Source organism: Orcinus orca, chromosome 13 (assembly GCF_937001465.1).
Source record: "Orcinus orca chromosome 13, mOrcOrc1.1, whole genome shotgun sequence".
Lineage (NCBI taxonomy): Eukaryota > Metazoa > Chordata > Mammalia > Artiodactyla > Delphinidae > Orcinus > Orcinus orca.
In genome coordinates, this window is record NC_064571.1 from 81,168,011 (window position 1) to 81,189,482 (window position 21,472).

Sequence of the window (21,472 nt, forward strand, 5' to 3'; positions counted from 1 at the left end):
TTTAGGTCTTTAATCCATTTTGAGCTTATTTTTGTGTATGGTGTTAGGGAGTGTTCTAATCTCATACTTTTACATGTACCTGTCCAGTTTTCCCAGCACCACTTATTGAAGAGGCTCTCTTTTCTCTGCTGTACATTCCTGCCTCCTTTATCAAAGATAAGGTGTCCATATGTGCGTGGGTTTATCTCTGGGCTTTCTATCCTGTTCCATTGATCTATCTTTCTGTTTCTGTGCCAGTACCATACTGTCTTGATTACTGTAGCTTTGTAGTATAATCTGAAGTCAGGGAGTCTGATTCCTCCAGCTCCATTTCTCGTTCTCAAGATTGCTTTGGCTATTCGGGGTCTTTTGTGTTTCCATACAAATTGTGAAATTTTTTGTTCTAGTTCTGTGAAAAATGCCAGTGGTAGTTTGATAGGGATTGCATTGAATCTATAGATTGCTTTGGGTAGTAGAGCCATTTTCACAATGTTGATTCTTCCAATCCAAGAACATAGTATATCTCTCCATCTATTTGTATCATCTTTAATTTCTTTCATCAGTGTCTTATAATTTTCTGCATACAGGTCTTTTGTCTCCTTATGTAGGTTTATTCCTAGATATTTTATTCTTTTTGTTGCAATGGTAAATGGGAGTGTTTTCTTAATTTCACTTGCAGATTTTTCATCATTAGTGTATAGGAATGCCAGAAATTTCTGTGCATTAATTTTGTATCCTGCTACTTTACCAAATTCATTGATTAGCTCCAGTAGCTTTCTGGTAGAATTTTAGGATTCTCTATGTATAGTATCATGTCATTTGCAAACAGTGACATCTCTACTTCTTCTTTTCTGATTTGGATTCCTTTTATTTCCTTTTCTTCTCTGATTGCTGTGGCTAAAACTTCCAAAACTATGTTGAATAATAGTGGTGAGAGTGGGCAATCTTCTCTTGTTCCTGATCTTGGTGGAAATGGTTTCAGTTTTTCACCATTGAGGATGATGTTGGCTGTGGGTTTGTCATATATGGCCTTTATTATGTTGAGGAAAGTTCCCTCTATGCCTACTTTCTGCAGGGTTTTTATCGTAAATGGGTGTTGAATTTTGTCAAAAGCTTTCTCTGCATCTATTGAGATGATCATATGGTTTTTCTCCTTCAGTTTGTTAATATGGTGTATATTGTTGATTGATTTGCATATATTGAAGAATCCTTGCATTCCTGGAATAAACCCCACTTGATCATTTACATTCAAGGTAATTATCGATACGTATGTTCCTATTCCCATTTTCTTAATTGTTTTGGGTTTGTTTTTGTAGGTCTTTTCCTTCTATTGTGTTTCTTGCCTAGAGAAGTTCCTTTAGCATTGGTTGTAAAGCTGGTTTGGTGGTGCTGAACTCTCTCAGCTTTTGCTTGTCTGTAAAGATTTTAATTTCTGCATCAAATCTGAATGAGATCCTTACTGGGTAGAGTAATCTTGGTTGTAGGTTCTTCTCCTTCATCACTTTAAGTATGTCCTGCCAGTCCCTTCTGGCTTGCAGAGTTTCTGCTGAAAGATCAGCTGTTAACCTTATGGGGATTCCCTTGTGTGTTATTTTTCCCTTGCTGCTTTTAATATGTTATCTTTGTATTTAATTTTTTGATAGTTTGACTAATATGTGTCTTGGCGTGTTTCTTCTTGGATTTATCCTGTATGGGACTCTCTGTGCTTTCTGGACTTGATTAACTATTTCCTTTCCCATATTAGGGAAGTTTTCAACTCTAATCTCTTCAAATATTTTCTCAGTCCCTTTCTTTTTCTCTTATTCTTCTGGGACCCCTATAATTTGAATGTTGGTGCATTTAATGTTGTTCCAGAGGTCTCTGAGACTGTCCTCAGTTCTTTTCATTCTTTTTTCTTTATTCTGCTCTGCAGTAGTTATTTCCACTATTTTATCTTCCAGGTCACTTATCCGTTCTTCTTCCTCAGTTATTCTGCTATTGATCACTTCTAGAGTATTTTTAATTTCATTTATTGGGTTGTTCATTGTTGCTTGTTTCCTCTTTAGTTCTTCTAGGTCCTTGTTAAATGTTTCTTGCATTTTGTCTATTCTATTTCCAAGATTTTGGATCATCTTTACTATCATTATTCTGAATTCTTTTTCAGGTAGACTGCCTATTTCCTCTTCATTTGTTACGTCTGGTGGGTTTTTATCTTGCTCCTTCATCTGCTGTGTTTTTCTGTCTTCTCATTTTGCTTATCTTACTGTATTTGGGGTCTCCTTTTTGCAGGCTGCAGGTTTGTAGTTCCTGTTGCTTTTGGTGTCTGTCCCCAGTGGCTAAGGTTGGTTCAGTGTGTTGTGTAGGCTTCCTGGTGGAGGGGACTAGTGCCTGTGTTCTGGTGGATGAGGCTGGATCTTGTCTTTCTGGTGGGCAGGTCCACGTCTGGTGGTGTGTTTCAGGGTGTCTGTGGCCTTATTATGATTTTAGGCAGCCTCTCTGCTAATGGGTGGGGTTGTGTTCCTGTCTTGCTAGTTGTTTGGCATAGGGTGTCCAGCACTGTAGCTTGCTGGTCGTTGAGTGAAGCTGGGTGTTGGTGTTGAGATGGAGATCTCTGGGAGATTTTCGCCGTTTGATATTACGTGGAGCTGGAAGTCTCTTGTGGACCAGTGTCCTGAAGTTGTCTCTCCCACCTCAGAGGCACAGCACTGACTCCTGGCTGCAGCACCAAGAGCCTTTCATCCACACGGCTCAGCATAAAAGGGAGAAAAGGGAGAAAGAAAGAAAGAGGATAAAATAAAATAAAGTAAGATAAAATAAAAATTATTAAAATAAAAAATAATTATTAAGAAAAAAAATTTTAATAAAAAAAAATGGACGGATAGAACCCTAGGACAAATGGTGAAAGCAAAGCTATACAGACAAAATCTCACAGAGAAGCATACACATACACACACAAAAAGAGGAAAAGGGGATAAAATAATATATCTTGCTCTCAAAGTCCACCTCCTCAATTTGGGATGATTCGTTGTTTATTCATGTATTCCACAGATGCAGGGTACATCCAGTTGATTGTGGAGATTTAATCTGCTGTTCCTGAGGCTGCTGGGAGAAATTTCTCTGTCTCTTCTTTGTTCGCACAGCTCCTGGGGTTCAGCTTTGGATTTGGCCCCGCCTCTGCGTGTAGGTCGCTGGAGGGCCCCTGTTCTTCACTCAGACAGGACGGGGTTAAAGGAGCAGCTGATTCGTTGCCTCTGGCTCACTCAGGCCGGGGAGAGGGAGGGGCACGGAGTGCGGGGCGAGCCTGCGGCGGCAAAGGCCAGCGTGACGTTGCATCAGCCTGAGGCACGCCGTGCGTTCTGCCGGGGAAGTTGTCCCTGGATCCCGGGACCCTGGCAGTGGCGGGCTGCACAGGGTCCCGGGAGGGAGGTGTGGGTAGTGATCTGTGCTCGCACACAGGCTTCTTGGTGGCGGCAGCAGCAGCCTTAGCGTCTCATGCCCGTCTCTGCGGTCCACGCTTTTAAGCCGCGGCTCACGCCCGTCTCTGGAGCTCCTTTAAGCCGCGCTCTTAATCCCCTCTCCTTGCGCACCAGGAAACAAAGGGGCAAGAAAGAGTCTCTTGCCTCTTCGGCAGCTCCAGACTTTTCCTCGGACTCCCTCCCGGCTAGCCGTGGTGTACTAACCCCCCACAGGCTGTGTTCACGCCGCCAACCCCAGTCCTCTCCCTGCGCTCCGACCGAAGCCCGAGCCTCAGCTCCCAGCCCCGCCCACCCCGGCGGGTGAGCAGACAAGCCTCTCGGGCCGGTGAGTGGCGGTCGGCCCTGATCCTCTGTGCGGGAATCTCTCCGCTTTGCCTTCCGCACCCCTGTGGCTGTGCTCTCCTCCGCGGCTCCGAAGCTTCCCGCTCCGCCACCCGCAGTCTCCGCCCGCGAAGGGGCTCCTAGTGTGTGGAAACCTTTCCTCCTTCACGGCTCGCTCCCAGAGGTGCAGGTCCCGTCCCTATCCTTTGTCTGTGTTGTTTCTTTTTTCTTTTGCCCTACCCAGGTACGAGGCGGGGGGGGGGGGTTCTTGCCTTTTGGGAGGTCTGAGGTCTTCTGCCAGCGTTCAGTAGGTGTTCTGTAGGAGCTGTTCCACATGTAGATGTATTTCTGGTGTATCTGTGGGGAGGAAGCTGATCTCCACGTCTTACTCTTCCGCCATCTTCCCCCTCTCCCTTCTGTAAACAACTTTAAATTGCTTTCAGAACAAGGCAGGATAGAACGAAAGAAATAAAAGTAAAAGAGAAAATAAAGCTCATCACTGGTATACCCACTCTAAGGTAAATCCTGTTTATATATTGTAACTTTCTTCCTTTCCCCTTCCTTCTCATTGTCTCTACGTCCATCTATCCATGTAGCTTACTGCAGGCAGGCGGCATGTGATTTTCACACAGCCTTAGTCCATAAACAGTTTCTTTCGTCATAAAAAGTTCATTGTAAAATGGCTTTTAATGGCCGTCTAGACCTCTATCATATAGATAAGCCACAGTTTATTAATTATTCTTCTGTCATTAAAATTTAGGTTTTCTTCCCTTTGCTGCATAACATTTATCTTTATAACTGTGATCACCATCATTCCTTATACATTTTTGCATAACCCTTTACTTTTGTTTGTTACAAGACTTTCATATACATTACTGGCGATCATCTTCTTCCTATTCAAAGAAATGAAATTAAAGCATATAATCATCTGTACCTATCCAGCAGAGTTAGGAGCCAGGAGAGTGGTGTTCCCTGCACCAGCAAGGAAGCAAGTCTATAAAACATGGAATGAAAATATCTTCTCCCTTTGGCACGGCAGAGAGCTTCTCCAGGGAAGTTGTTGAGGAGTACAGATTAGGTTTAGGGATGAATCCTTGCTACATGGTGCTTCCGTTTCCTCAAGCTTCCAGAGGCCGTCTCTGACGATTTCATCTAGGACAGGGGAGAGAAGCCTCGCTGGGCATGGCTTCTGGTGGGCCTGGAGCTCAGAGACTTCAGCAGACCTTCTTCAAAGACCTGATCCCTCCTTACCTGGTTTTCAACCAAAGCTAGAATCTGACATCCCCAGATATTTCTAGGGTTTTGAGCGGGATGTTTTCCCCATTCAGTTGGGCAAAGCCTGAAGGGCATTTTTAAACAGGGGATCTTTGAGTTTTCAGCTTTTATCTTTCATTGAAGATTAGGAGCAACATTTTAAAATTCCTCTGCCTCAGAGGTCGCTGCCTGTAGCCTCCATGCCTTGTGACCTGCCTCTGTATTATGGGAGAATGTTCCATCTGCAGCTACTGACCGTAGTTGCCCCTCAGTGTCTGTGGGGGATTGGTTTCAGGAACCCTCGAGGATCCCCAAATCTGTGGATGCCCAGGTCCCTTATATAAAATGGTGTAGCACAGTATCTGTGGGTGCAGAGGACCAACTGTATTTTGTTTCCCACCTGCTGCTGAAGTCAGACTCAGGTCTCCTTCAGAAACTACCATGTTGTCTGCACAGATCCTTCTGGTGGTGATGAGATCTGTGTTGGCAAACACAGCCCTTGCTTGTGCTGTTTTCCAAGAAGCAGGTCTGGGTGGACCCAAGAGTGGTGTGCTTATCAGCGGTGCCACCTTGAACACCAGTTATGACCTCAGTTTTCGTGTCTGTGATAAGCAAAATACTTCTTCCTCGTGGTGTTGTGATGAAGACTGAGATATATGTGGCTGAAGGAGACATTGTGAACATGCCTGTCGCTTGACCAATGCCTCTTTTACCATAATTATTCGATTTTGATTCAAGTGTTTGACCTGGGCACACCTGGGAGGAGTCTCCAGGAGAGCAAATAATTACCAAACACTTGGTCTGTGGCTGTGACCAGCCCCAGGGCCTTCTCAACAAGCTGACAAGGTAGATACTATCATCATCCCCGTGTCCATCGAGAAGTTACGAGACTCATCCAGGTTTAGAGCTAGAAAGAAACAAAGCCACGGTTGGAACTTAGGCAGTCTGGTTGTAGAACCTGTTCTCTTGTCTACCCAACTGCACTGCCCCAAACCCAACAAATGGTTAAGAACGTGTTTCTCTTTAAAGATGCACTGAAGCCCTGAGTGCAGTTGGCCGTGGGTACCCCTGGCCTGGTATCGCAACCCACTGCCAGCCCGTATCTCCCCCCTCCCTTCCGCCTGGTCACAGTCCCATCCTGGATGGCATTCCTGTGCCACCAGCTTCATTTATTCCTGACACAGTGTAAACGGGGACACATGAACATGTGGTACCACCAAGGTGTTTACTTCTCAGTAGAGCCTGGCCCCAGGACACCCACGGGAATCAACCCCTCATGTTCCAAAGAAGGGGGGCCGTGACCCAGCACATGGGCTATGTAAACTGGGTCTTGTTCCGTGCAGGAAAATCCTGTGTGGATCCTTCCAGAAGAGACTGTCAAACTTTTATTTTTTAAATCTTTAATCACGCCATATTGTAATGGGTACACAGTGCTTTTACTTGGCATCAGTTACGAGTTGGTTTTGAAACAATTCAGTATTAAACCAGTGGGGATGATTACTGATCTCTCCATCCCTTTGGGGCAGCTCTACCAACAGGGGACAGGTTCCATTCTATTCCAATTTGTGTTGCTGTATATGCCCATCCGGCAGCACAGAAGGTGGCTTCATTAGCTAATACAGCGTTACCATATTTGTCATGGAACTCAGGTGCCTGCTTCCGGTGGCTCTGCCTTGCCATTGTTTGCTGAATGCTTTGAACTCAGAGGCAACTTAGTGCATTTTTGGCCAGGGGAAACATCGTGGAGCTGAAGACAGAACTGCAGCAACTGCAGCTGTAGTTTTTTGCACCTTCACATCAAGTACCCTTGCAAAGAGTTCTGAAAACGAGACTGTCAGACTTTTTGCTAAACTTCCAATTGTGGCATTTAGAGGCTAACTTTTATCCCACAAAACTTTTGAACTTACTTAGCAGTGTTTAGTTCACAAAGCATCTTCCCCACTTCTCTCTGTGGGGTCACCATAGAAAGTTCATGAGGGAGGCCAGATTTTTCCCTCTGTCCCTGGCTGTCTCTTCCCCGCTCTTTGCTTTATTGAGTTCCTACACTGGGCTAAGCTTTGAGAATTAAAAAACAAAAAGACAAATCATTCCCACTTTCCTGTTGAGTTCTCACAGGTTGTAAGTAGAGCTGTGCTTTAGAACTTGAGTCTCCCAATGGCCAAGCCAGGACACACTCTCCACTCAAGATGCCTTTCCAAACGGTCACCAAACTCTGCTTTCAGCATTGAGTCCTGAGCTCATAGGAGCCTCTTATCGGGATGATGGGCTCTAGGTCTGACCTTCTGTGTCCCTAGGGAATGGCTCAGAGCAAATTAACTTGCATCTGATCAAAATTTTCTGAGGTCATTGTTAAGACTGACAGTCGCTGGTGGTGCCAAAGCCACTTTTTTTTTTAACTTTTTATTTTATATTGCAGTATAGTTGATTAACAATGTTATGTTAGTTTCAGGTGTACAGCAAAGTCACTTCTTGCAGAAACAGGAATGGCTAAAGTCAAGACCGGTGTGTCCTTCTGGTGCCTTTAAAACAGGACAAATCTCCTATAAACATAATTAATCCATTCATCCTTTAATTAATTGGTTCGTTCTGAAACAGGGATGCCCCCAGTGTGGTAATGGAGTGTGCTTGCTGTGACCGTTCTGTCTCTAGAATACAAATGCTCACTCTCTCCCCTGTCCCCATCACACCAGCCATCAATACTGAGTAAAAGCCCTGACAAGTATTCAGTCCTCCCCTATGGAATCTTCCTCGTCCCTGTGCTGGGTCTTGCAGCCAAGGGTGGAAGGAGCGGGCAGTTCATTTCCGGTTCCAAAAGAGGCGCTGGTGGCTGAGAAGGAGTTGCCCTTGGTGAGTTGCATCCATGCACAGTAACTGGTCCGAGTACCCCTCCCACAGTGGCTGCAGACCCAGGACGTTGTCGTCATTTTCTGCTGCAGTGAGTCTTCAGTTTAGGGCTGCCCACTCCCCACTGTTGTGCTTAGGGGAGAGGGCATCTGATTGAAAGGGCACTCAGCAAAGATGTGGGCTGAGGCAGGCCAGCGGTGATGCTGCCACTTATTGGCATGGGACGTCAGGAATGCTGGGTCGCAAGGAGGCGGGCAGCAAGCAGGTCTCTCCAGCAGAAGCCTTGAACTACCAGGAGGAAAGGCTCCAAAGGCTCACCCAGGTCAGAGACTGGGTCCACTGCTAATGCTTCCATGCTGGTCTCTCAGGTCAGAATACGGACAGTTTTAGCTCGACCAGTTAACCGTGAGTTTTCAAGCATTGCTACCTCCTCCAGTGTCGGAGCTAAGACATGTTCAAGCATTCATTACTTTAGGAACCCAGATCCACCCCTTCCTTTCCCTTACTGAGGATGAGCTTTTCTCTTTAGAACTTTAAAACACCAGAGGGTCCCATCAGATCTTCTCGCTCAAGAGGATGGTCCTACAGGTCGCCCTTCTGAGTAGGCCACCCCAGGGGTTCCACAGAGATACTCATTCCTGACAGTATTGTGACATGATTCGTCATACTCTCTTGAAAAAGAAACACTATTCCCACAGATAATCTGCCACTGTCCATCTATTCATTCATTCATGGGGCAAACCCCAAGGGCCAGGAGCTTGTCAAAACACCATGGATTTTCCAGACCTGGGCCCAGTGATGAACTCGGTCTTTTTCACATTTCTCACATTCCCCAGGATCTGCCTGGCTTCTGGCACCTGGACTGTTTCCTTTTATTGGCTGGAGCACACTACTCACGGTTGGTGGCTGAAGTGAGTTTCTTCAGCTTGACGCTGGGCACGCTTAGGACACAGCTTGTACTTGACTCCTTGGCCCTTGGCCTTCCTGGTTCCTCTGGGCGGCTCCTCTGCATCCCCGGAGCCTTGAACTTTACTCGGGGGCCAGCCAGGCCTCCCTCAGCCTCCCGGAAGTGGCACAGCTTCTTGTGCTTCTGTGAGAAACGGTTCAGAGCCTGATAAACCCTGGGCAACACACTTTCTGAATTAGTTTATTTCTAAAGTGTGACTTTTGAAGTCATCTTTTCATGAGGGACGGGGCTGGGGTTTAGCTTACCTTGTTGGTACATTATGAAAGATAAATGGCACTTGAGTCCATTGGAAAAGGGACTGTCCCTTCTTTCCTTTCATCCCTACCCCCAGCACTGCCCAATGTCCAAAATGCCCTTGATCCCAGATGGCTCAATGAACCACGAACAATAAAATATAAAGAATTTCTCTGAACAAAAATGAATCCTTGCAATGACTAATTTGAAAGAGCACTAATTTACCATGAGGGCTTCTTCTTTGAGTCCTGTCTTGGTCACCAGCTAGCTAGGAGACCTGCACAGTCATTAACCTCTGGGACCCTCTTGTCCGCCCTTCATAAACAGAGGACACAGCATGAGTATTCTAAAGGGTTGTGCGTCATTAAGGATCAAACACGAACGGATAACCAGACCTTCGATTATATACAATTTCGTTTTTACTATTGGATAAACCTTGGTATTTAGAGAGTAACAGAATTATGTTGCTCTCTGTATAGCCATTTGAAGTTAGTCAGGCAGTGAATCTTAATTACCTACATTAGTTTAGCCTGGTAAAGTAAAATGAAGCCATTTCCACACATTGTCTTTCAATCTGCCATTAACAGCAGAGAGAGCCAAATAGTCACACACTTGGTCAGCGACCACTGCCTCCAGGGTGCTTTAATTCATGGCTGTATTTGCATCTCAGGCTAACAGAGTTTCCAGTTCAGGATAAGCCTGAACATTCTCTCTTGAAATAAGATTGAGAGAAGCGTAAGGACTCAGTAGCACAGACGACCCCACTCCGGCACAACATGTGAAATTGCAGCTCTTAAAAACCTTTCCTGGGCTTCCCTGGTGGCGCTGTGGTTGGGAGTCCGCCTGCCTATGCAGGGGACACGGATTCGTGCCCCGGTCCGGGAAGATCCCACGTGCCGCGGAGCGGCTGGGCCCGTGAGCCATGGCCGCTGAGCCTGCGCGTCCGGAGCCTGTGCTCTGCAACGGGAGAGGCCACGACAGTGAGAGGCCCGCGTACCGCAAAAAAAAAAAACAAAAACAAAAACAAAACCTTTCCTCAGGCTATGAAACAGCTCTGAGTCCACCACATTCCTCTTCCTCAACTCTTAGAATCTTGCATGTGCAAATATCTCAGCCTGAAATGACTGCCAGAGAAGGGAAATATCTGGAAGTAAGGTCATCCTTATTAAAATAGGATGCTTTACACTGTCTGGATTTGGATGGAGAATTTCATATACCCCTTCTCCACTACACAGAGCCAAAGAATTTTAGGGACCACCTAATTCATCTCCTCATCAGGGCCATTTTGCTGATAGGAAAACTGAGTCTCGGTGGGGTCAAATGTTTTGTCCACAGTCCTGCAGCAGCTAGTAGCAGATCTAAAACTAGAACCCAGGCTTCTGACTCCTAGTCTATTACTAAAAAGTGCGTGCTTGGTTTGATGAAGGAATTTAAAATTCTGGGAGTGGAAGGGAAAGAATTTCAAAGGATTAACCAAAGAAAAGAAAGATTTTCCCAGATGGTCTCTAAGACCTTTGATGCAGGCAAAGCCTTGGAAATGGATCTTGGTTAAGTTTCCTTGTGCAGCTGTGCATACTTACACTTCTCTTTGTACCTGGGAACGTGGTGCATTATTCATGCAAACAGAATCTGTTTGTTCTGAGACTTTGCAGAGAAGGAAAACATAAGTTAATGACAAAATTAAGAGAAGAAATGATCACGGCTGCGCTTTGGCAGAGCAACCCTGAACAGCCACCTAAAGTTAGATGTGGAAGCCCTCCTTGGAAAAGGAGCCCAGGTGAAGACCTTAATGAGAGCAGTTCTATTGATGCGTCTAGAATCCTCCGTGCAGTGCTGTGCTGCCTCTGGTGTCCCTGCCTTTCAAGTTTGAAGGCATTTAAGTACTAGACACCTCAGTGGAAATGATGTGAATTCTTTTTGGCCTTATTGTGTGTTTTAAGTGTGCAAAATAAGTAAATGTTTTCACGCTGTAAGATGTTAGGATGGTTCAATGAGGTAGGTTAGAGGGCTTTATAAAATGGAAATATCTGAATGTGGAAAGGATGACTATTAGCCACTCAGTAATTAATAGGCACTTGCTTCAAGTCTAGGCACTTGCCAGGGATCACAGTTTATTAAATATGTGGAACAGAATTTCTCAACAGGTGATTTCACGTGGACTCAGGCGACTCATCTGAAGCCCTTGACAAGTGTATACATATAGGCCCCCTTCCAGGCCTGCTGTAGCCAATTCTCTGGGGATGCATTTGAACCTTTGCATTGCTAACTTGCTTCCTGGGGGCTTCTGATACAGGAGACTACCCTGGAGGATGGAAACTCTTCTGCTTTTGTATTCAAAGTTGCTTACTTCGTAAGCATAAGCACCTAAGCGTCTATGTTTGATGCATAGAACTGAACATGAGCTTAAATTAGGTCGAAAGATGGTTTGAGGCAAGTTGTGACTGGCTTTGTTTTCCATGCTAGATAACTGAGGCTTTACTCAGTAGGAATAGTTAGCTAAGAACTAGCTTTGAGCAACGTAGAATACTAAACTTGATTTCTAGAAAAATAAACCTGATAGACAGCAATGAGAAGACCAATTTCAGTAATCCAGAATTGGTTCTTAGTGACTATTTCTCATCTTTTTATTTTACTGAAAAATCATCTGGTAGGAAAGAAATGTCTCAATTCCTCTCCACACCCCCTATAGGTTTGTCTTTCTCTCTCCACAAAGAGAAAATCTTGGAGTAGGCTTTTTTCTTTCTCTGCATGTCTGCCCCTTTCCACGTGTGGAGAAGTAGCTCCTCTGATTAGTGTAATTATGCCCTTGTTTAGTCCAGTGGTCCTATAGCTGGGTGTGCATTAGAATCACCTGGAGGGCATGTGAAACCGAAGCCCCACCCACTGCATTTCTGATTTGGTGGGTCTGGGCCCAATAAGCTTGCGCTTCTGACAAGTTCCCAGGTGATATCAATGCTGCTCCACCAGGCTCAGGCTTGGAGAACCACTGCTTTAGGCCAGTACTCTCTTTCCCTGGAAGCCTCAGGAAACAGTAAGTAAAGTTTCTGGCTTTTCTTTTCCCCCTTTGAGTTTTAAATAAAATAACCTCATGCAACAGGAGAGGAGAGGGTCAGAGATGGAGAATGCCGCCCCTTTGTTCTGTGGCGGGGACGTGGGCTCCACTTAGGGCTGGAGGGCTCTGTGGGCTGTGGGGTTAGAGGCTCAGCTCCGAGGCCAGATCCTGGGCTTGGAAACACGGGTCCCTCAAGCTCTGGCCTGTGCTTGAGGGCGGGGGAGCGCTGCATCCCCAAGCGTTCCGCTCTTTGCTCCTGAGGCCCAAGAAAAGATGCACTGGGAGGCCCAGGCTGTCCGGGGAAAGGCTGGCTCTTCCAGGGCTTGGGCTGGGACAAGGGGAGGGGGGCTCAGACCATTCTGTTGGCCCCAACCATGGCCCCTGAGCTCTGCTTTCAATTGCTGTGCCAGCGTCTTCCAGGTGGCAGACTCCAATGGGTGCTCCACTGTTTTTCACTGAATTAAACTCATCTGTGCTGGTCTTAATCCCATTTTGGGACTAGGCCCCTGCTCCAGCTTTTCAGTCTAAAACCCCTTGTGTACATCAGCGTGGCCGGTCAGTGGGTCCAGCTGCTTTACTTAGGTACGGATAGACCAGGATGCTGTGTTGGGGCCCAGGCCCAAGTAGCAATCTGCAGTCTGTTTACCATTTGATACTCCTATTCACCAGATTTCAGACAGGAAGACAGCAAGAGGAACAAGTAGTAGGATTTGAGCATCAAACATTTCGTCATACTCTGTGCCATTTAGAAAGAAAGCAACTTTCTGGAGAGTCTTGAGTCCTTGCTCATGGGAGCTGATATGCCAAGTGTTGGTCTAGAAAGTTGCAGCAGGATGTGTATATCATTGCAGTGACAGGCTGGTATTATATTACTGGGACTTTACCCAAAGCAACCAAATTGTACATCCAGAACATTCATGCGTGATGTTTTGACCCTTAGATTGTTAATAGTAGGGCTTTGACAGAAAGTACTAGAGCACCTTTCCCAAATTCTGTTTTGGTTTTTTGAATTTCATCCAGAAGAAAAGGGAACTGTGGACACTTGAATTCATTCAGCTTCCAGAGTCTGTGGAGTCCTATCCACAGGGCCTCAAGCTGGTTCTAGAATATTTCCTCCATAAGCCCTGAACATGGGTTTCGGAGACCCATACTGAGATCAGTGGCAGGGAAATGTTGTATTTTTCAATCAATGAACAAATAAAAAGGAAGATTTCCTCCTTTTTCGGCAACATGTCGTCTTGGTGGATTGAGACAGAAAAGCCTGTTAAATGGAAAAAGCGTGAAAACAGACTGTTTTCAGGCATGGAGTTCGGTCAGTTATGTTGGAGCAGAATTAGTCTTTTAAAAAGCATGTTTTTATTGTCAAGTCAGAGAAGAGCAGTAGAAAAGGGAAAGAAAAACTGAAAGAGGATGTGCCCATTGAAACGGACCAAGTGAGGAATTTTCTTAACCAAAAGACTGAGAACTCAACATCTGAGAGAACACGGATATGAATGGGAGAAGGAGGTGTGCCATGTTTAATTGCTTTGAAAGGGAGAGCTGAAAACGAAGGGGATGATTTAGTGGTTACTAAATAGGAGACTGGATTTCTCCCCCACATTTAGCCACATTAAGCAGTACATTCTTTTTTAAAAAAAATTTCATTTATTTATTTATTTTTGGCTGTGCTGGGTCTTTTCTGTGCGTGGGCTTTCTCTAGTTGCGGCGAGCGGGGGCCACTCTTCATCGCGGTGCGCGGGCCTTTCACTGTCGCGGCCTCTCTCGTTGCGGAGCACAAGCTCCAGACGCGCAGGCTCAGTAGTTGTGGCTCACGGGCCTAGTCGCTCTGCGGCATGTGGAATCTTCCCACACCAGGGCTCGAACCCGTGTCCCCTGCATTGGCAGGCAGACTCTCAACCACTGCGCCACCAGGGAAGCCCAAGCAGTACATTCTTAGAGCGAGCCAGGATGTTCCCCAGAGAAAGACTGGGGCATTACTGGGAGACCTCCTCCTAGCAGCAGGCAGGGGTGAGGGGTTAGGGAGGCGTGGCCAGTGAATCGTAAGCGCAAATGGGAACCCGCCAAGACCCGGGACAGATGCATGAAGACGGTGCATGAGATTTGTGCAGGTTATTAAGGGAATATCAGCATAATATATTTACTGAGTTTTAAAAATAACACAGCCGCTCATGAGAACAGCTATTTACTACTTACTATGAGGGGAACACAACTAGGACGTTTACGGAGTAGAGAGATTTAGGATAGATAATATCCTAAATTTCAGATGTAAAGGTCAACATGATTGAAATTAGATCCCCTGGGTGGTGGGTTGCATTTATTTTTGGCCGACCTGGAACTGAGTGAATTTTTATCTCAGGCTGGGGACAAAACGAAAGAGAATCTGAAGGTGTGTGTGCTTAGCCCAAGAGCAAAGGGAAAGGAAGGAAAGCACGGTGATCCCGCGCGCAGGGTTAGCCCCACATATGATTGAGAAGAAAGAGAAGCAACTTAGAAAGTAGGTTAAAAAGTTTTAAACTTCGCTTGGCCTGCTGAGAAGGAGGGGGAGGAAAAACAGAGGAACTGGAGTACCCAGAGACTTACCCCTCTGTGACAGAACAATGAGGAAAGAAAGAAATTTCAGTGCTGGGAAAATAGAACAGGTTAGTCAAGGCTTGGAAAATTCAAAAGTTGAGAGATGGGAAGATTTGCCGGGGAAGCTCATGGTCTAGGGTCTTCTTACTGGCCCCCAGAGGCACACATGCTTTTGGAAGTTCATGAATTTGCTGAAGGTAGTTTTAAACTGAGACACATGTAGAAAACTGGAGGACTACCCTCGAGAGAAGCTTCCTAAGCCTGTGTAAATCCAAGTGCAAGAGGTAGAAGCAATAGCCACTCATACACAGCAATAAAATACACAGCAATAAAATACGCCTGGGGCTTCCCTGGTGGCGCAGTGGGTGAGAGTCCGCCTGCCGATGCAGGGGACGCGGGTTCGTGCCCCGGTCCGGGAAGATCCCACATGCCGCCGAGCGGCTGGGCCCGTGAGCCATGGCCGCTGAGCCTGCACGTCTGGAGCCTGTGCTCCGCAACGGGAGAGGCCACAGCAGTGAGAGGCCCGCGTACCGAAAAAAAAAAAAAAAAAAAAAAAAAAAATATATATATATATATATATATATATATATGCCTGGGCATCTTGCTGGTGGTGGATAACATCACAGGGAAAGCAAGGCAGTGAGGTTGGTTCTGTGAGCTCCCTGTTATAAACGTTGTGAATGTGAGGAAACCTCCTGAGAGCTAATGCCACTAGTGTACAGAGACTGTACACTGAACGCTGTAGTTCAGTGTTGGGTTCTGGAATCTACAGTTCAGAACAGAAATGGCATTTCAGAGGGCCGGATCCTAAGAGGGAGCATCTGTGTGTAACTGTTTAAATCCTAGGAGAGGCTGTATGATAGATGGATTTCCCCACACCCGCTACTCCCAATAAATCAGAAGGTCACAATTAGCCTCTCAGTAGAAGATCTCTTCATCCTGATTTTAGATTGAGACCCATGGGAGAAAGAGAGCAGCATTCCAGCAGAACTGAAGCCCCCAATATTTCCCCCCTTTGCTCAGCCAGCACTAGGGCTCTGTTACATTCATAGGTGGAGACAAAACTGTGAGCCTGGCTTCCTCTCTAAATTGTGTCCCAGGATCTGGAAACACAGTACTTTGTGTGGGAGCTGCTCTGGGACCTGGGCGAGGGTTAGTTGTGCTATCTAAATTCTGTTGGCACGAATTTGGTGCTGTGATATTCTTATGTGTCCTAACTGACTCTGGAAACATGACAGTCACGAGAAGCTTGGAGCTGCACTAATTCACCTGTGGAGGTGCTAAAAGCAGCACCCGTTCGAGCAGGTGGCGGCCTGGGATGCAACTTCTGCCAGAGAACCCAAACTCCCTCCAGGTGAGTTACATCTGGCTGAGGGAGAAAAGGATAAGGAAGTAGGATTCTAGATTATCATGAGAAATGACACAAATGTATTATCTTATGGTTCTGAAAATTCAAAATAAACATTAGCTAAATAAATGAACTTCACTGGGCTAAAGCGAAGCTCTTGGCAGGCCTGTGTGGCCTACTTGAGGTTCTAGAAGAGTCTGTTCCCTTGACTTTTGCTGCTTCGGGAGGCTGCCCACATTCCTAGGCTCAAGGCCCCTTTCCTCCATCTTCAAAGCCAGGAACGTTAGGCAGAATCCTTCTCCTGCTGCCTTCTCTCTGGGTCTGACCTCTTACTACCTTTCTATCCCCCATTTATGTTCCCTTATGATTACATTGGATCCACTCAGATTATCCAGGGACTGTCTCCCTGTTTTAAAGCTAATTAGCAACCTTAATTCTATCTGCAACCTTTGCCACATAAGGTAACATATATGCACAGGTACAGGAATCAGGACGTGGACATCTTACTGGTGTTGGGGGTGGGGGGGTGTTATTCTACCTAACGGGAGCAAGGAACTTTGGGTTTAGTTCTCTAAACTGTAATTTATGAGGCAGAGGTGATTTTTATTTTATTTCCTCTGTCAGAATGTAATAATGGGGGAAATCCACATTCAAATTTGAGGCATTTTTATGTTATTATCGTTTATCCTGTTATGCAATATTTGGATGATATACTGTGGAATGAGAAATAGGAGAAGAAGTGATGGCCTAGATGCAGCACGCCTGTGATGTTAATTTAACTAATGTCCTATCCTGACTCTTCTTGAGGGAACCCTGTAGTTCTGGGCTCACCGGCAGAAGCCTCAATGCGCTAATGATCTAACACAACCCACCTGGCTGCCAGAGTCTTGGCCCCGGGGCCCAATGGGTTAAGAGAGAACAAAAGTTAGGGAAGGGGGAGGAACAGTCAGCCTTTTCTTCCAATGTCCGGAGAGACTGCTCTCTTCCCCATGAGTGGGGATATTGCGGTGAGCAATTTCAGATTTTCTCTCTAGCAGTTTTCTTGGGTTTCTACGAAATTGGTTACGGGGAGTCATGCTTCTCTCTCTCTTTGCTCACCTTGTGGATCCATGATTCCTTTCTGTTTCCTGTCTTGGGTAATAAAACTATATCCACCCTCTGTCCCAGTGCAGCTTCTTAGCATGTGACCGAATGGGAAAATCTGATAATGGCTGCCTGCAGGTCCTGTTAGCATGAAGGGGGAGGGGGCAAGGGAGTCCCATTTGTCCTCAGACCCAAGTAGTATTCTCCAGACCAACTCTGTTCAGATATCCTACACTGGTGGTTCTTACACAATTTCTAAGATAAATAAAGCTGTTACACCGATCCCCACCCACTGTCAGTTCTTTGAAATTACATTCAAAGGTTAAACCCAGTGGGATGGTAGGGGAGTCCTCAAACCTCTGAACCTACAGCACATCTAGGTGGGAAATAGAGATCCTTGAAAGCAGAAGCAAAAAGATGTTAAAACACTGCTCTCTTTTTACCAAAGCTGTGACCTAAATTAATAGCTACAGCTCTGTAAACACATATGCGTTTTGATGGAGGCTTAACCCCCAAGGCTGGGAGCTCCATCATTATCGTCTTCATTAGAAGCAGATGATAGCAAAGTGTTGCCTACTTCCCGGAAAAACAGCCAGGCAGCCTAATCAATTCTTTAAGGAGCTACAGTGGGAGCTGGAGTCTAGGAATATGGTCTAGGAGTATGAAGCTGTATTGACACTAAAAAACAAAAAAAAAAAACCTAAAAGATACTAAAGTCTCATCAGTTTCATTGGGATAATTTTTTTAATATAAATTTATTTATTTTTGGCTGTGATGGGTCTTCGTTGCTGCGTGAGGACTTTCTCTAGTTGCGGTGAGTGAGGGCTACTCTTCGTTGCGGTGCGCAGGCTTCTCATTGCGGTGACTTCTCTTGTTGCGGAGCACGGGCTCTAGGCACGTGGGCTCAGTAGTTGTAGCTCATGGGCTCTAGAGCACAGGCTCAGTAGTTGTGGCACACAGGCTTAGTTGCGCCACAGCATGTGGGATCTTCCCGGACCAGGGCTTGAACCCGTGTCCCCTGCGTTGGCAGGCGGATTCTTAACCACTGCACCACCAGGGAAGCCCCATTGGGATAAGTTTTTGAACTATAACATTTTTATTTGCTTTTTTTCCTATTACCAAAATGTTTTGTTTCTTATAGATTTGGAAAACATAGAAAAGCAAACACACACACACAAATGTATCCCATTTCTACCCAGGAAAAATTGCTATTTAGGATTGTGGTGAGTGTGCTTTTATTATATACAGTCCAGCCCTTCCACTCGGGGCATGTCCTTGCACTTCTGTGTAGACGTTCTGGGCCTCTCGGAATAACTCCCAGGACTTTCCTGCGTTGGTGTCTTTCCCTGGTACATTCTCCCTGCACCAGCCAAGAATTTGTGTTCAGCTTCTCCTGTGAAAAAGCAAATCTCAGTGTTCTGGAATATTTGTTACACTTTGGTTGCATCCCTGGCCCCCGAACCTTGAAGGGAGGAGCCCTTCTGTGCTCCGCAGGCAGATATCGAGGAGGGAGGCTCACCTCGGCTGGTGTGCTGAGAATTTATGTTACTTTCTGAATGCAGCATATTTTTCAACTAGTGTTTCCTCTGATAACACAAGACATTTTGAACTCTCTATATATCATTTATTTTTGTTTTTAGAGACAAAAAGATTAATAGAAATAGCCTATCCTTTTACCCCCTTTTCTAGACAGAGCTCAGAATCAGAATACACTGACCTTCTCTCCCCATCATCATTTTTCTCCTTCACTATATATTAGAAAATGAACAGAAAGATTATTTTTTACATATTATTTTTGGGCCCAAATACAAAAAAAATTAGCTGCTACAACAACTCAATTTTAAAATGATATTCCTAAGAAAGTATTCTAAAATGAAATACGTTTTTAAAACTTTTTGTCATCTAATAGCCAGTTTTGTTTTTTTCCAGTTTTTTACTTCTCTACTAGTTGCTCAATCTCTTCCTTTTAAAAATTCTTTACAATAAGCTGCAGCTATTACTGGGAAAAAGTAGTATTTTCCTGGACAAATAAAAATACTGTATTTTTATCTAGTGATTATTTTCAAGGGCTTTTGTTTGATCTCTTCAGGAACCTTGTGGTGTAGACGAATCAGGGTGTTTTTCTATTGCATATGGAGGAAACCAATTCACAGAATGTTTCATAACTTTATTTCCCTTTCTTATGGACTATCTCTGACTTTTTATAACATGCATAAGCCCTTGACTTACACGAGTGGGTGGTTATTGCAGTGACCTCAAGGCCACACAACTAGTGAATGGCAGGCCTGAGACAAGGGCCAAGCATCCCATATCCAGGTCCATTGCTCTTGGCACTCACATCACTTTCCATCCAACAGAACTAAAATTGTTTCTGTTTAGGTGAGTTAAGAAACATAAGAGACCCTTGACTGGAGAGCTTTTGCTGTACAGAAAGTTCTCTCTCATGTTTGAAAAGCTTTATGCTGTAGTGTTGGTGCTTCACAACCTTGACCAAACTGGTCAGTTCCTCAGCAGAGGGCATGCTGGGAGGACAGAGGAGAAAAACAGACACCATGATGTCTTGCCCATTCTGGAGGGTCCTCTGGAATGTAATTTCCTAGAGCTTGTTAATTAATCCAACAGATATTTATTAAACACTTGCTCTGTGTCAGGGACTGTTCTAGTTCAGGAGATAAAGCAGTGAATAAAAGAGCCCTTCCTCCTGGCACACACGGTTTTACAATTGTCTTAGGATTTTATGTTTGTTAATATTGCTGTTAAAGCCTGTCTTTAGCACCCCTTATCTGAATGCGGTCACTGTGATTGATAATTTTCATAGCAGGACAGTCCTCACTATTTACTGGATGCTTACCACATGCTAGACACCAAGCTAAGCAAGTCACGCATTATCTCATGTAATCCTTGTAACCTCTCTTGTCTCAGGCTGGCATTGTAATTTCCACTCTGTAATTAATACACAGTAGATCCAGGATGGTAACACAGGTCTGTCTGACTCCTACACCTTCACCATGATCCACACTGGCTTCTCTTAAGAGTTGTTGTCTTAGATTGCAGGTCCAAGCCAGTAGTTCACAGTGAAAATTGAAATTTCTTTTGTTTTATTATCAGATAAATTCAAAATAAATTAGCTTTCAAATCAGATGGAAAGATATATTTGCCCTTTAAGTCCTGTTGGGAGGTGGTAAATGACAAGTGTAAACTTCAGGGCAGACAGTGATGTATGTTTCATCACTTTTCTAACTTATCATGTATGCCTCTGCTACTGTTGAAAATGATACAAGACAACCATTATTCGCAATTGTCTTCAGTTCTTTGTGGTCAATCATGAATACACAGTAGACCATATTGCATAAGTTAAAATTGTTGCCCATAGATTTTAATTATTTTTGACTTTATCTTTGTTGGAAAATGCACATTGTAACTTAAAGAAGCTTATATTCAAAACATTAATTTACATACATTGCGGCAAGTGAATTACTAGAGGCTGACATATCTGTGTATGAGATTTTGCAGCTTTTCTCCAATCCAGGTCTTTGATCATCTCTATAACCCCTGACTCACATTTTTCTTATAACTTTGAAATATTTGCCTGTTTTAATATCTTATTATTAACTGGGTCCAGTCATCATGATTCTGACCATGAATTCAGCATAGCTGTTGGTTTTAGGGATAGAGGCGGTTCAGATTGCCTCAGATGTGTAATGCAGTGGGGGGAATTAATAAAGAGTATCAGGTGATATTACTAGATGCTATTTATTGTGAGATCATCATATGGCAGGTACTCCTGTGTAGTAGCTTGAATACGTTATCTCACTTAATCTTTACGGCAGCCCAATCTAAGACGTAATTGATGTTGAGAGAGGTTAAAAAAACTTGCACGTGGTTGTACTGCTTGTAGGTTTCCAGTCAAGGTTGGTCATTTTAACTCTTCTCCACTTTGTGGCCGTGTTGTGAGGATTCAGAAGTGGGAGAGATTGAGGCAGACTGGAGCTATGGACAGGAAGGCTTCAGGGAGGCAATTGCTCTACACTTAAATAAAACTTGCTACTAACATTTCAATCCCACTTGTATCACTTGAGCATTTCAGGTATAACTGGACAGTTTTGACCAGCTACTTTCTTAATTATATTGCGATTAGCTATACCATATAACCATTACAAATGATAATTAGTTATCTAATCAGACGGTTGTCATGACTGCACTTCCCTTTACATCGTGTGTCTTATCACCATTTAAATTTGTGCACGTTTTATTCTGGTTGTCTTCATTTTTCCTGTCACAGTTACAGAATGCTGAGGTTTGATTTCAAAGTTGTCTTTGCCTTCTTGTATTTTGTCTCAGATTCTATGATTGCACCAAAAAGA

At 44.7% G+C, this 21,472-nt stretch overlaps 1 pseudogene; it reads right to left on the reverse strand.

The window, feature by feature from the left end:
• Positions 1-6,436: 6,436 nt before the first annotated feature.
• LOC101287653 (cytochrome c oxidase subunit 7B, mitochondrial-like) lies at positions 6,437-7,128 on the reverse strand (annotated as a pseudogene).
• Positions 7,129-21,472: the final 14,344 nt, after the last annotated feature.